The sequence below is a fragment of the Cloeon dipterum genome, chromosome 2 (assembly GCF_949628265.1).
Source record: "Cloeon dipterum chromosome 2, ieCloDipt1.1, whole genome shotgun sequence".
NCBI lineage: Eukaryota > Metazoa > Arthropoda > Insecta > Ephemeroptera > Baetidae > Cloeon > Cloeon dipterum.
The window spans coordinates 6,092,245-6,106,617 of record NC_088787.1 but is presented as its reverse complement, the minus strand read 5'-3'; the positions used below and the strand labels follow the sequence as shown (position 1 = coordinate 6,106,617).

The window sequence follows — 14,373 nt, the reverse complement described above, 5'->3', positions numbered from 1 at the left end:
AAAACTTCAATATCGGTTACGCCCATGTTTGGGGACGGAAAGTACAGTTTGATCCTAAACTTTTATGCGAAAACCGGCATGAAAAATGCCATCTGTCGGTCAAAAATGTCAACTAATATCAACCTTGATATCTGACTTAGATATCAATATCAGCCTGATATGATATATCAAATATCAGCCATGATAACTGATATATTTGATATATCAAATTTTTTTGATATATCGATATTGATATTGCCAACCCTAAGGAGTAATCGAGTAGTGAAATGTTGTGAACCTGCGGCCGACTGGGTTTCGGTTACCTGTGCACCTGTACCTGAACGAATTGGTTCCCCATCTGCGGATGATCGACCTTTGAGACCTGGAGCAGCGGCTAGTGGGTGCAAGAGGTGCGTTTTTATGGAATTGCTTAGATCGCGCTTGGCGGACACGTTTTTTAACTGCGAGCCGGGACGCGCTTTTCAATCGTAAATCAAAATTTTATGTTTTGAAACTGAAATTCGTGTTGATCCGTTGCTATCAATTTTACATAAGTGTTCTGATTTTCAGCACGCTCGCTGATGTGTGATCGACGTGTCCTGTCAACATGGCTGACCGGAAACACGAGTCCTTTGAGCCCCCGCATCTGGGCCGCCGTGGCGTGGCATCCGAAGGGCGGCTACCTGGTGTCCACGGCCAGCAGCGAGCTGTACCTGGTGCGGTCTGAGGCTGAACATTGGTGGTTGCTGCCAACGACAGCGGCCGAGCATCTGCTGTTGTGGTCGCCGTGCAGCCGACGCCTGCTGGCCGCATCCTCCTTCTTCCACTTGTGGAACGTGACCACCTGGACGGCCGAGCGGTGGGCAGTTGCGCGAGGCTCCTCGATGGCAGCCGCCTTCAGCCCTGACTGCTGCCTGATGCTGTTTTTGGCGATGAGGCCGCGCGGCCTTTACCGTCTAGTTACGGAAGGAGACATGCTTTTCTTGTCGAGCGAACCCGTGTGACCACCTTGGCCTAGGTCGGGACCGTCCTAGCCGCTTTTCTGCACGGCGCAGTGCTGCGGTTCATGTTCACAGAACCAGAACTGACGGTGTTTGTGACGTCATTCACAACTGGGGGGCGTGTCCTACTTTCGGCGGCCGATTTAGGCCACTTCGGCTCCGAACATTTGGGTTTCATTGGCACCAAAAAATTGGCAAAAAAAATCTAGTTTTTTTAGTGTAATAACCTTGATAGCGATTATGGCCAAAAACACGTCTAGTTCATACTGACGACAAGCACAAGAAGAGTTTTAATTGCTTCAACCGGAAAATGAGTCAGTCATATGTGAATAGACGAAAAAATAATAGAAACTTGGAATTCCAAATAAATGGTTTATATTTCGTCTTGTGAATATTGAATTGAAATTTTTAAAGATGTATAATTCGCTCAGATCTAATTGTTTCACATGGCGGAAAATTTTTTCTGTAACTTTGTGTTATAGTCTGTGATTAATAGTTTCTATCTCAATTAATTCTTAATTTTAAATATGATACCTTCAATTATATATGAGGCCAATTAGATATTAAAAAGAATCCTGCAAGCGTAGGATGTATAAAAATGCAACTTTCGTTTTTAAAATTCCATTTTTTACTATTTAAAAAAATCATACTACTCAGCAGTTTTAACAATGCGAGCCAATTGGCTCGTTGATATACAAAACCTAGACTAGAGATATCCCTGAATGTACTGAAAAATTGTGAGAATAAACAGCCATAATAACAATTTAAAAATTACGTCAGAAGTCAACTTTCCAGTTAGATAATTCGCAAAGAGATCAACAGCTTACCCTGTGTCTGTTCACGACGGGTTTCCTCATGGGTAACGGACAGGCCACGGTGGTCCCTCTTTCCTTGTTCCCCTGATCTCCTGTGTAGTATGTCTTTGTCGACCAATTGTTTTTAGGTTTCTCGCCGGAATGGAATTGTGATTTCGTAGGCGGAGGAACCGTTTCATCTTCCTTGATTGGGGATGTTTTGTCAGGGTTGACTTGCTCTTCTTCTCCTGTGAACACAGTGTATATACTGAGCAACAGTTTACGATAGGACTTGAATATTATAAATAATGTCTACCACCTATACGTAGAGTAGCGTAGCAAACTGTTGATGGTGGGGTAAAAACATTTATTGTTTATGGTGTGACAGTGGCTCGTCTATATAATATAGAAGTGATTAGCAGAAAATTTTGTTTTTCCAACTTTTCACTGCTGAAATAATATATACGTTTGCCATTCACACTAAAACTACGTGTGAAAAGAGGTTGGACACCCGCCTTCATACATAAATTAGAGGAAAACCGGTGGCTACTTTTACCAGAGAAATCTTAACTTGGGCATTCCGGTACCAATACAATTTCTCCTAATTCCCAATTTATGTGACCTGTTGCGCCTTAAGTGCGATTTTGAGAGCGGCGGCTAAAACCACTGATCCACTCAGTTCTCACGGACAGTGTACATATATATTATATTGGTAGCTGGTTTGACGCTTAATATGTGGGTTGTGTTTACGAGTAAGACGACCCTTGCCCCCTCTTACGTCAATCTAGGTGTGTGGCCATGTCCCTATTCACACCTATTTTAGATGAGAATAGTGCCATCCCTACTTTCAAGCTGAGAGTTTGCTAAACTAACAATAATTAGCAGTTTCATTAAAAAAATTCAGGTGGAGCAGGTAGGAGAGGTGGTGCAGGTCGAAGAGGCGGAGCAGGCGGAGAAAACACGATGCTCGAACAGTTTCTAGATCTAACAGCTGCACAGATTGGGAAACGCAAAAATTCCCTCAAGAAATCTGGAGTCGTGAAAACTTTGCAAGACATCGTCCTGAGCTCCATCATACGGAAAAATCTCTCATTCCATACGAAGAATAAAAGTGGCACCACTTATTTGGGAAATCTTCGTAAGCAAAACAAACATTCATTTTATAGCCTCTTTCACGGGCTCATATAGGCTCAATAAGAAATCACAATCCTAAAAAGCATAAAACTGCCATTTTTATATTTTAAGATTAACAATATGTATTTTAATTCAGCTGGACCTCTACGCAACGAAGTCCTAAAAGGATTGACCAATCATCAGTTTTTCGGTATGATGAAACCGAATTCCAAATGCGCCTTGAAGCTCCACCTCCTTTTCATTTCTTTTGTTGCTGCATGCAGCCTCTCATATATATAATCCTTAAAAATATCAATACAGCCCGATTCTATTGAAATGATAACGGTCACAACAGCAACGGCAGCAGCACCGGTGGAGAGAGAGAAAGAGAGATACAAAACAAACTGGTAATGTCTTTGTTGTGCTCAGAGTGCTCCATCATTCTATACAATGTAACAGTGGGAGGGGAGCACAAAAGAGAGGAAAAAATATTCTGCTCTCTGCCCATTCATCCGCGGCCAGAGAGCAGAAATCCATTTATCGACGACGAACGGCACAACAAAACTCATTTCTGGGCACAAATATTTCGCTGAATTGATCGCCTGCTGGCCACCTGTGAATAGACGCGGAGGGAGCATGATGAGGGAAAAATTGTCATTTTTGCTTCCCACTCTGCGGCCGGACGGAAAGTGTTTAATGGCAATGAGTGGAGAGTGGAGCAGACCACGGGGACTCCCTCAGCCGCCCGAAAGAAATTACTTGGAGCCAAAAATCCGGATAATTTCCATGGGTTTTCCCAGAAACTCTCTACAGCTTTAAAAATTTTAATCTAGAATAATAATAAGTGGTTAGTTTAGTGACTCGAAATGCTCAAATTGCTCAACGAGCTGGGAGGCGCACCGGCGCCGACTCGCTACTTGCTGGTTTGCACCATTCCAGCATGCGTGATTTGGCCTCACGGGACGAATGTCTAGCGTTTCAATGCAGTGCTCGGTGCGGAGGCAAGTGGCCCTTGAGTGGGCTGGGTCCCTGAAATGTGCGGCCTGGTGCGCCCATGTTATCCGTTCGCGGTGTTATTGGGACCCGGGTTTCAGCATTCGTGCTAGTGCAGTGCGCGCCCTTCCCGCTCCGAGGGAACAGGGATAAAAAGAGCAAAAAAGCACATTGAACCACGCAAACTGCTCCGTTCTGTATATCAGGACGCCGGAAGTGTCTTTAAACCGCATTCTTTTGCTATAAAATGTTGACTGATTTACACTAAACTGGGAAAATCTTGCTGAGAAAGAATTTAAAACTGACAGGACTGTAAAAGTTGAAAAAATTGGCTGCCAAGCAGGTTTTGCAGTTTTTTCATCTTCTTTATGACAAAAATTTGCCTAACTTCTTTACTAACAGCTTATTAGTCCGGTAATTGGCGAATCGACCGTTGCGTGTCGCCATTTTATTAGCAAATAATTATAATGCTGGTGTCATGATTTTCTTTCGGAATAAATCATCATCATCATGGTCAGCCCTACAACAAAAAAAATCAACTTGAAAGGAATAATTTCCCTGAGCGATTGGCTACAGATAGATCATACCAGGAAGGTATTTAATTTGCACCCCTGTTTAATATTTTCAGATGCTTAACTAATTTTTTTACAGGCCCTGGAGGCGATTTCACCGAAAGACTTGGAGCACATTTATCTTCACCGAAATCCTATTGCCCATTTTACGCATTTCATGAACAGGTCCATATAGGACCTCTTTTAAGATTGCAAAATCTGAAGATCATTCAGTTTTCTATTAATGAATACAGCCACGTGAAGCGTATTTTCAAGGATTTGCCAAGATTGCAACACGTAGAATCCACCAATCCTTACACACTGGAGAAGAAGTTATAGGGGCCGACATTGACGACTTCAAATCGTGCTTTTCTCGTCTCAGAGTGTTTGTTTTCACGTTTGGATCTAGCTCGTTTTTAAATGAGCTGCGACTAATCTCTGCTACCTACACTTGCCGAGATAAGAAGTCGTCAGGGAATTCGCTGATACGTTAAAAATAAGCTTTGCTAATACCATGGACTTGGTGGTGCCAGTAGAGACGCCAGCGTTGCGTCATTTGCGGTCAGCTCCATCAACCATTGACCTGCCCGACAAGTCCTTCCAGGAAGTGAAGCAAGCTATGGCCAACGCAGTCTGTCTGGCGCATCCAAAACTTGACGCACCACTCGCCCTCGTCACCGACGCTAGTGGCGTAGCTATCGGTGGCGTGGTGCAGCAGTTGGTTGACGACATCTGGCATCCACTCTCTTTCTTCAGCCGCAAGCTGAGCCCTGCTGAGCGGAAGTACTCAACATACGACCGCGAGTTGCTTGCCATCGTCTGCGCCATCAAAAAATTCAAATATTTGGTCGAAGGAAGAAATTTTTCAATCTTTACGGACCAGAAGCCGCTCGTGGAGATGTTCACAGCCAACAAGACAGACCGCCATCCTCGCCAGGAGAGGCACATTCAATTTGTGAGCGAATTCTCCATTGACATCCAATACGTTCCTGGCAGCGCCAACGTCGTGGCGGACGCTTTGTCGCGCATCGAAGAGGTGACAGCGCAGCCCTTCACCTTTGCAGCCATCGCTCGTGCCCAGCTGGACGACGCAGAACTCGAGAAGTTCAAGGAGCCAACCAGCCCTCTCACCCTGCGACTCTACCCTGTGGAAGGTTCACCTGACCTGGCCCGCTCTTGTCTCTCTTGCCAGAAAGCAAAGGTCACGCGCCATACCAAGGCGCCCTTGCATCAGTTTCCGCCCACGACAGAACGTTTTTCCGTGGTGCACATCGATATCTCATTGGCCCCCTTCCGCCGTCTGAAGACTTTAAATATTGCCTGACCATGGTGGATCGTCTAACTCGCTGGCCTGAAGTCACCCCTCTGAAGTCCATCACCGCCGAAGAAGTCATTCGCGCGTTCAAAGACTCTTGGATCAGTCGCTTCGGAGTGCCGAAGACGGTGGTGTGCGATCAGGGCCGGCAGTTTACTTCCCAAAAATTCCAGCAGTTCGCAGAGCTCGCAGGAATTGACGTCCACTACACTAAAAGTTATCACCCCCAAGCGAATGGAATGGTGGAAAGGTTCCACAGGACCCTGAAGGCAGCCCTGACTTGTCACAAGACTCCCTGGTCCATGGACTTAACACCAGTTCTACTCGGACTGCGCTCAGTGTTGAAAGAAGACCTAGGTGGATCCCCAGCCCAGTTCGTCTTCGGTGAAGCTATTCGGCTGCCAGGCGAATATTTTGTTCCCCCCAAAAATGAACTTTCACCTTCAGAATTGCTTTCCAAGTTGCAGGCCCACACCAAGAAAATTTGCCCCATGCCAGCGTCCCACCACGGTGTTCCTTCCTGTTTTGTTCACCCGGAGTTGGCCAATTGCACGCATTGTTTCCTTCGAGTAGACGCGGCGCGACCTGCACTCACTCAGCCCTACTCTGGACCACACAAATAGTGCATTTTATGGACGACTTAATTGTGAGCTCGCGAAACATCGAGGAGCATTAAGACACGCTCGACTGGGTGTATCAACAGCTTCGTTCAGCCAAGCTCAAACTGAAGCCATCAAAATGCTTTTTCTTGAGATACGAAAGTCCTCTTTTAGGGACAAGCTAAATTGTCAGGGCACGCGTGGTCTTTGTGGACGGACAGTATAATTAAAAGACGTTGGTCTTGATTTGTTGGCTCTTGCGCCTGTTCATGGCAGTGGCAGGTGGCAGGTCAAAGAGTGTCAAGACACGCAGACCAATAAATGCTTTCTGGCTGGCTGGTGCACTTGGGACTTGCTGTTCGGTAGAGATCGGATAACCTTCTGCGAGTCAGACCAAACGCAGCCTCCTCGATAACTCAGGGGAGAGGCTGTCGGGGTAGGACGCGATTAAGGAAGGTATAAGTAGGACTGGCGGACACCGCCATATTTACAAACGGGACACCCACTTCCCCTCTCTCAGCTATACGCACCGTGTAGCAGAGGGGAATTGGGTATCCCATCTGTAAATATGGCGGTGTCCGTCACTGTCCGCCAGTCCTAGTTATTCCGTCCTTAGACGCGATAATCGGTGATTGGAAAGACAATTCAGGCCCTGAAGGCGCGAGAAACTGTACTTTAACATTGCTCGTTTCTTGCTTTTAAAGAGGAATGATAGTGAATTTCCCCGCAAAATCCTTTAACACGCATCGCATACAGATTAGGTCCTAAAAATCATAGTTAAAAAATACATATCGTTCGTGCCGCGGAAAAATGACCGACGCCCACTTTTTCAATCGGGTTTTTAGTACGGAAGGAGTGGTCTTATCGGCTTGAAGTTAGCTCCTGGGAATGTGCCCCGCTGCATATTACACGGATACAGTGATTTCACTCAGGTCACGTGACTCAGCTGGGCGATGGGGAGGGATTTTAAAGTCGTCGGCGGACTTTTTTCCGCGGCACGAACGATGTGCAGCACTGTAAATTTTCGAGAAAATCGGCCTCACACTTAGCATTGTTTTAAATGGAGAATTTTCAACGGAATTGTGTAGTCGCGATTTTCTTTTGTGTAATCTTGTGTCCACCCTATCCTACGCATGCGATGAAACTTATTTAGGTCGCTTTAGGCGCGATTGCCACCCTGAAAAGGCTGATTATGACCTGGAAAAGCGAGGAGCGGCACTACGCCGTTCGCGTTCGTCCGCCATTTTGTGAAAATTCACCACCAAAAGGAAGCTGAACGTTCCTCGTTTCACGGACAATGTTATGACGTCATCGTATCAAATCCCTTAAGCGTCTCTGCCGTCTGTGCAACTAACAAATACACGCATTCGTGTTACACAGATCGTCTGTGCAAATAACAAATATGCACACAATTTCGATAAATACACGGATCGTCTGTGTATATATAATTACCCAATTGAAAATTCTTGTTCACACCAGGTCCTGGCGTGAATAGCTTTATTCTGTTCTAATGCACCCCTTCCACCTGGTGTGAATAGTTACCTGGGTGGGCAGTTCGCACCAGGACCTGGCGCGAATGAAAATTCTTGTTCGCACCAGGTCCTGGTGTGAATAGCTTTATTCTGCTTCTAATGCACCCCTTCCACCTGGTGTGAATAGTTACCTGGGTGGGCAGTTCGCACCAGGACCTGGCGCGAATGAAAATTCTTGTTCGCACCAGGTCCTGGTGTGAATAGCTTTATTCTGCTTCTAATGCACCCCTTCCACCTGGTGTGAATAGTTGCCTGGGACGGCAGTTCGCACCAGGACCTGGCGCGAATAGCAAATTGAGAGTTCTTATTCGCACCAGGTACTGGTGTGAATAGCAAATTGAAAACTGATCGTACCAGATCTGGTGTAAATAGCTTTATTCTTATTCTTTTCTGAAGGAAAATGTACGTATGAAAACAGCGTTATTGATAACGGGACTAAAACAAATCCACAGATTGAGCCTGTGTTTGTATTTCTTAATTGAAAGAAATGCAAAAATCCGCTGACAAATTTTGTTCTATTTATACTCTATGTGCTCCCTAATTTTGAAAAATGAATAGAGGGGAATGTATGTATTTACCTGATAGGGAATCCTTCTTCGCAACTTCTGGTGTCGGTTTTGATTTCACTGAAGGTGTTGCAGGAAACAAGAGTCCCCGGTTACACGGCGGCCTTTCGAGGATTTGCTGCACGTCTAGCGAAAATAGCATTGTATCATCCGATGCATATTCAGAACTGCTTATCAACTCCCGGTGCAGTCTTTCCATAGACGTCACTGTGTTTTGGATTTTAGGCATTTTGAGTTGTTGTTGAGGCACACAAAATGTCCAGAAAAACACCACAATGGAAATAGTAGACCACACGTAATCCAAGGTAAGGCTGTCTCTCCTCTCCTCACAGGGCTCGCGCTCACACTGGCTCGAGCGCAATTGCCAGGTCGCCCCCACTCTTGCAAGCCAGGGGAGTCACGTGACACGCATCGCAATTCAATTCTTTCCTGAATACCTGGTGTGCGCACCCTCAGTGTGAAATGTTGTTTGTTCATTTCAGCAGCTGTATGTGCAGCTGCCGCAGATGCTTTGATCTTTCAAAAGATCTTTTGGCCGTGATAGTCCCTCTCTTCTGTTAGCTTTTGATACGGCGTGCTATCCTGAACACAACACACGTACACGCAACCGCCACACAGAAAATTTTTTCTCAAATTGAGCCTAAAAAGTAAGCGCGCAGCGATGCAGCGCGAGCGAGGCCTAACTTTCCGGCTCAATTTGAGCTAATTAAAGTTTCGGCTCAAATTGATCCCGAGCGGGCCGATTCTTTTCTCAAAGCTACATGTTAATAGTACTTCCCTGGCCGAAATTAATGGATTTTCGATGCCGAAACCGGGTCTCTGCCGACGAAATGTTGACCGGTCGACAACAGGAGTCCTTAATGCACATAACTGCTCCACTGTAGCACTAATTTCACTTAAAAAAAACACTAAAATCAGACTGAAACGACGGTGCACACACATAGCTGTGTGAAGTTTGCCACTCGTCCCAGCCACTAGAATCCTTTTAGCCACTAGCCACTAGAAGGCGCCCAAATATCGATAGATAACGAACGATATTATCGAAATCAAACAATTCAATTTAAAAACAATGAAATTACTGCAATAGTGCTGAATTTAACCAATAAAACAATTCAACAGTATAAAATGCATCCATTAACGTTAAAATTACTTCCTCTTAGACATTATTTCATATAAAGACGGGAAAAGCCTCTAAAAAGTTGGACAGCTAGTCGAGCCGATTATTAAACAAAAATCCTTGGAATTTTATTTTGAAAAAACAATTAGTCCATTATGGTTCTTTTACAATTTAAAACGCGTTTGTATTTCCATTCATTTGAACGATGATACCTGTGAATTTGAAAAATTTTTGTCGTCTGGTAAACTCAAAACTAAAAATCAACCCTTTTTACTAAAATATTTTGTAATTTTATTTTTAAAAAACTGTCAGGGGTCCATCAAAATGACCAACGCGATTCTATTTCTTATCATTTGAACTGTCATTCCTGTGAATTTGAAAAACTTTTGTCATCTGGTAACCTCAAAATTTAAAATCGACTCTATTTTTTTTGAAAAATTTTGGAATATCATTTTAAAAAAACTGTGAGTGGTTAATCAAAATGACCAACGCGATTCTTTTTCTTATCATTTGAACTGTCATTCCTGTACCAGAGGTACAACTAAACACTCAAAAATGTATGTTCTAGCGAATGCACTGAACATGAACAAATTTTTTTAATTAAGAAGTAAATAAATTTCTGATATATATTTACATATTCTAATTTAAATTTAATATAAAAAATTTTTCACTGGCAATGGATACCCGCATAAAAAAATATAACCCAGGAATATCCGGAATAATCTTAGATTAATCAAAATTTACCCGAAAAAATTAATCCAAAAAAATGATCCAGGATGAATACTGTATTAATCGAGATTAATCTATGAAGGTTTAAGATCAATCTAGAGATTAATCTAAAAATATATCCTCAGATTATTCTTTGGATCATTCTGAGATTAATCCAAAAAAATAATTTTTGGAATTTTCTTAGAATGAATCTAGATTAACCTTAAAATGTTTTAAAGTTAATCTAGAGATTAAATTACAAGAATATCCCTAGAATAATCCCAAAGGGGAAATTTGAATATAGTTAATAGAATATCCCCAGATTATTCTATGGATCATTCTGAGATGAATTCTCAATATTTTTTTAATGTTCCTAGAATATTCTTTAAAAAAACCCCTAAAAGAGAAGAACTTAGATATTTTTCTTACAATTAAAAACATAAAAATAAGTATGAAACATAATTTAATCAAGAAAATGAACTGCCATACTGTTAAATATTTTGAAATCGTTATCACAAAAATTATTTTTTCTCGCAAATATTTTTTAATTAATGCGATGGATTCAATTTTTATATTAAAACCTAACAAATTTTTCATTATCTTAACACAAAATTATGATGCCTTTATTTTTCAAAGTATCTGCCCAGATTAAAAAGGGTAAAAATCATAAATGCGATTGAATAAATTAATTTCTTAACACAAGGAGTCTTAATTAATGCTACCGACAAACGGGCCAATTTGAATAAAAAATCAGAAGGACAAAAAAGGGTTAAAAGGGCGATTTTAGTGTGCGCGTGGTAGCGGCGGCTGCACATGCATGCACGCACTTGCATGGAATGCCTGCTGCCTGCCTCTGTTGTGGAGCGGGGGAGGGGCGACGGGCGGTGGCAGCAGCAAGAGACTTACAAAATCCTGCTTCGCTCTCTTTGTCTAACGCGTCAACGGTCAACCGCCGTTCAAATCGAAGTTATTAACGGACGCAGGACGCCGGACGCCGCCAATAAGGGACATCACGGACGTCCCGCGGACTCGGACGGATGGCCTGGGATCTTACGGTTAACAGGGTAAGTCTCATTTTATAGATTAGCGTCCAAAGAAATAAGAACAGATCGCGCAACTTTCAAATCCAACGGATTTATGGTAAAATTACACTTTTCGCCGCTACTTGTACGGTTTTCGCCACCAATATTTTGATATGGGATCCTCTCCAGTCCCAAATGTTCTTAATTAGAACCCTATAAATAAGTTTGGGTGGCGGAAACTGTAAATCGGTGATGAAAAATATAATTTTTCCATGTAAATCGCGGTCGCTTTTTTTGTACGCTTACGAGAATTTGTATTACACATTCTGATTCAATTGGCTTCGCATGGAAAATGGAAAAATATTTTGCATGAACTTTACATACTTCTACCTTCCATTTTCCAAGCAAAGCTGATTGAAAAAAGCTTTTATTTTTTTTTCTACGAGTCGCTCCCTTTTTTTAGCTTCAAGCCGTCCGCAGATGTTTTGCACGACGGGAAAAGATACAATCGTTTAAGTTCTGCAGTTTGGGCTTCAAGATTGGCGGTGCTGGCATCGAATGAGAGAAAATTTTGTACCTGATATGATGAAAAACCAATAAATTTTAAAAATTTAACTTAATAAGTTTGTAATTATTTAAGTAATTCCCAATTAAATCGCAGTTATAACATATTTTGAAATATTCTAGGAACAGTCTGAAGTAATTTTAAAAATAACTTAGGGATAATATTTGTCACACTTAATATTGACCTTAAAATAATATTAGATTAACCAAAGAATGTTCCAGGATGATCAAAAAAGAATAATCCTATGTAAAGATTTGATACGCTAAATATGAATCCCAGATCAATCCAAAGATTAATCCATAAGTATATTCTGAGAATGTTCTAGGATCATTCTTTAGAGCTTTTTGAAACAAACCCCGGCAGAATAATCCTGGAACATTCTAAGGATATTCTCTTAAATTAATCTACAGATTAATCCAGTATCACGAAAAACCGTATCATAAGTTCGTATATAATTAATTTTTTAGATTAATCCTGGGCGAAATCGGTATATTCTTAGAACATTCTCAGGTGATATTTTTTTATGCGGGTAGATTTTTCTTAATATTTTGCTGCCCTTCTGAATTGGTAAGCTTTGAGGGAATTTTAATTAAAAAATATTTTAATATCACAACAGAGTGCACAGCGGGCCTGATTGTTAAAAATTGAGCGTACAGGGCTTGAGCGACGAGCGATCACTACCTCGCCGTATTTTGTGCTTCAAATCGCATATTTTTATTTCCTTAAATTCATCGGAGTGAATTGAACATAATCTATATATATATATATATATATATATATATATATATATATAGGGCAGCAAAATATTAAGAAAAATCTATCCATTGCCAGTGAAAAATTTTTTATATTAAATTTAAATTAGAATTATATATATATATATATATATATATATATATATATATATATATATATATATTTGTGCACCCCCTCCCACGCAGCTCATGTTGCACAAAAGTTATGGATTATTTTGCACTCTCTAGCCCATGTTTAAGCCGCGTGGTTTCAATTGAATTTGAGAGTAAGTAATAAAATTCTTACGCACCTAGCAATATTTTTTATAATGTAAATCTAACGCTTCATTTTTTAGTTTGTTTTCAATTAAAAAGCAAAATAATATAAAATGCCAAAATAATTGGTTTTGAATCTTATTTGGTACATTTGTATTCAATTTTGCCGAAATCAGGCATCTGAGCTGTTCAAATAAAATCGTAGATACACAAGAAGTCCCTTGACATTTTGTCGCATTTAAAATAATTTTATGCTTGAGTCAGGCAATGGTACAATATGCGGATTGATTGCTCTAGCGATCCTCTCCTGTGATCATAAGGAAAAATACCAAAAATTGTCTTAAAGTGGAATGATAGTGATTTTTTTATTTAAAAAAAATGAAATTTCATGTAAAGTTAACCCTAACCGACCTATTTTTTCCATGTACATCTGACCAAAAGTGCCCCAAAATCCAATTTTTCAAATTTTACCGGTTACACCCTCTTTTTTAGCATAGGAAATTAATTGCTTCCGGGGTGAGAAAAATTATGAAAATTTGATAGTGAGAAGATAAAAAATAGTGCTTTTAAGTCTTCAAAGAAATTTTTTATTTTTTCAAAAATTGCAGATTTTCAAAAGGGGTCTGTGTTTGGCTTCATTAAAATTAACCAGTTCATAGTAGCGTTAAATACTGCCTAAATTCAGAGAGCTGATTAAATTTCCAGTTTTCCCCCACTCAGCAAAATTTTCTCAAATTATTATTTTCGAAAAAAATTCGTCTGAAAATTTCAGATGTCCGTTAAAGAACGTTTAATTTTTTTTTGGGAAAAATCAAAATACCCAAAATTAAGTTAATTTATTCAAGAATCATCTCAGAAAAAATATTTTTCATTTTAATAATTTCAATGATTTTTAGAGACAAACTCGGACCCTTGTGGCTATCAGAGACTGCGTATAATATAAATAAATTTTTTTATTGATTTTAAAGGACAGATTCATTGGCTACCATGTGCGAAAATTTCAAATTTTTCTGATAATGAAAACGTAATTAAAATGATAATTGAGTTGCGCGCCGGCCACCTTCTGTAATGCAACCAGAAGTGACAGCGTAAAACGCCCCCTCTGCTGGCCAGCAGCGCTGGGCGCTGGCCAGTCAGATTGTTTTTGCCAATTTTCTCCGAAATTTACATTGCTGCACTATGTTTTCTCACATGATTTGGAATCCTCTCATCGAGATCTATCGGACAGCCAAAGTCTTTTTTTGGGGAAATGCGGAATTTCAGAGAAAATCACGATTACACAATTCCTTTGAAAATTCTCCATTTAAAACAATGCTAAGTTTGAGGCCGATTTTCTCGAAAATTTACAGTGCTGCCTATGTAATTTTTTAACTGTACATGATTTTTTGGACCCAATCTGTATGTGTGTTAAAGGATTTTGCGGGGAAATTCACTATCATTCCTCTTTAAATATTACATGAAATTGAATTGCATGGTGGCTGCACTTGCACTACCCGCTCAATGCTCTCTCC

At 40.9% G+C, this 14,373-nt stretch overlaps 1 long non-coding RNA gene across 1 annotated transcript; it reads left to right on the top strand.

Moving 5' to 3' along the window:
* Nucleotides 1-10,250: 10,250 nt before the first annotated feature.
* On the top strand, nt 10,251-11,913 carry LOC135936254 (uncharacterized). The gene is made up of 2 exons (XR_010574299.1): nt 10,251-11,332; nt 11,754-11,913. It is a non-coding gene; the product is annotated as an uncharacterized LOC135936254 (long non-coding RNA).
* The last annotated feature ends 2,460 nt before the right edge of the window (nt 11,914-14,373 follow it).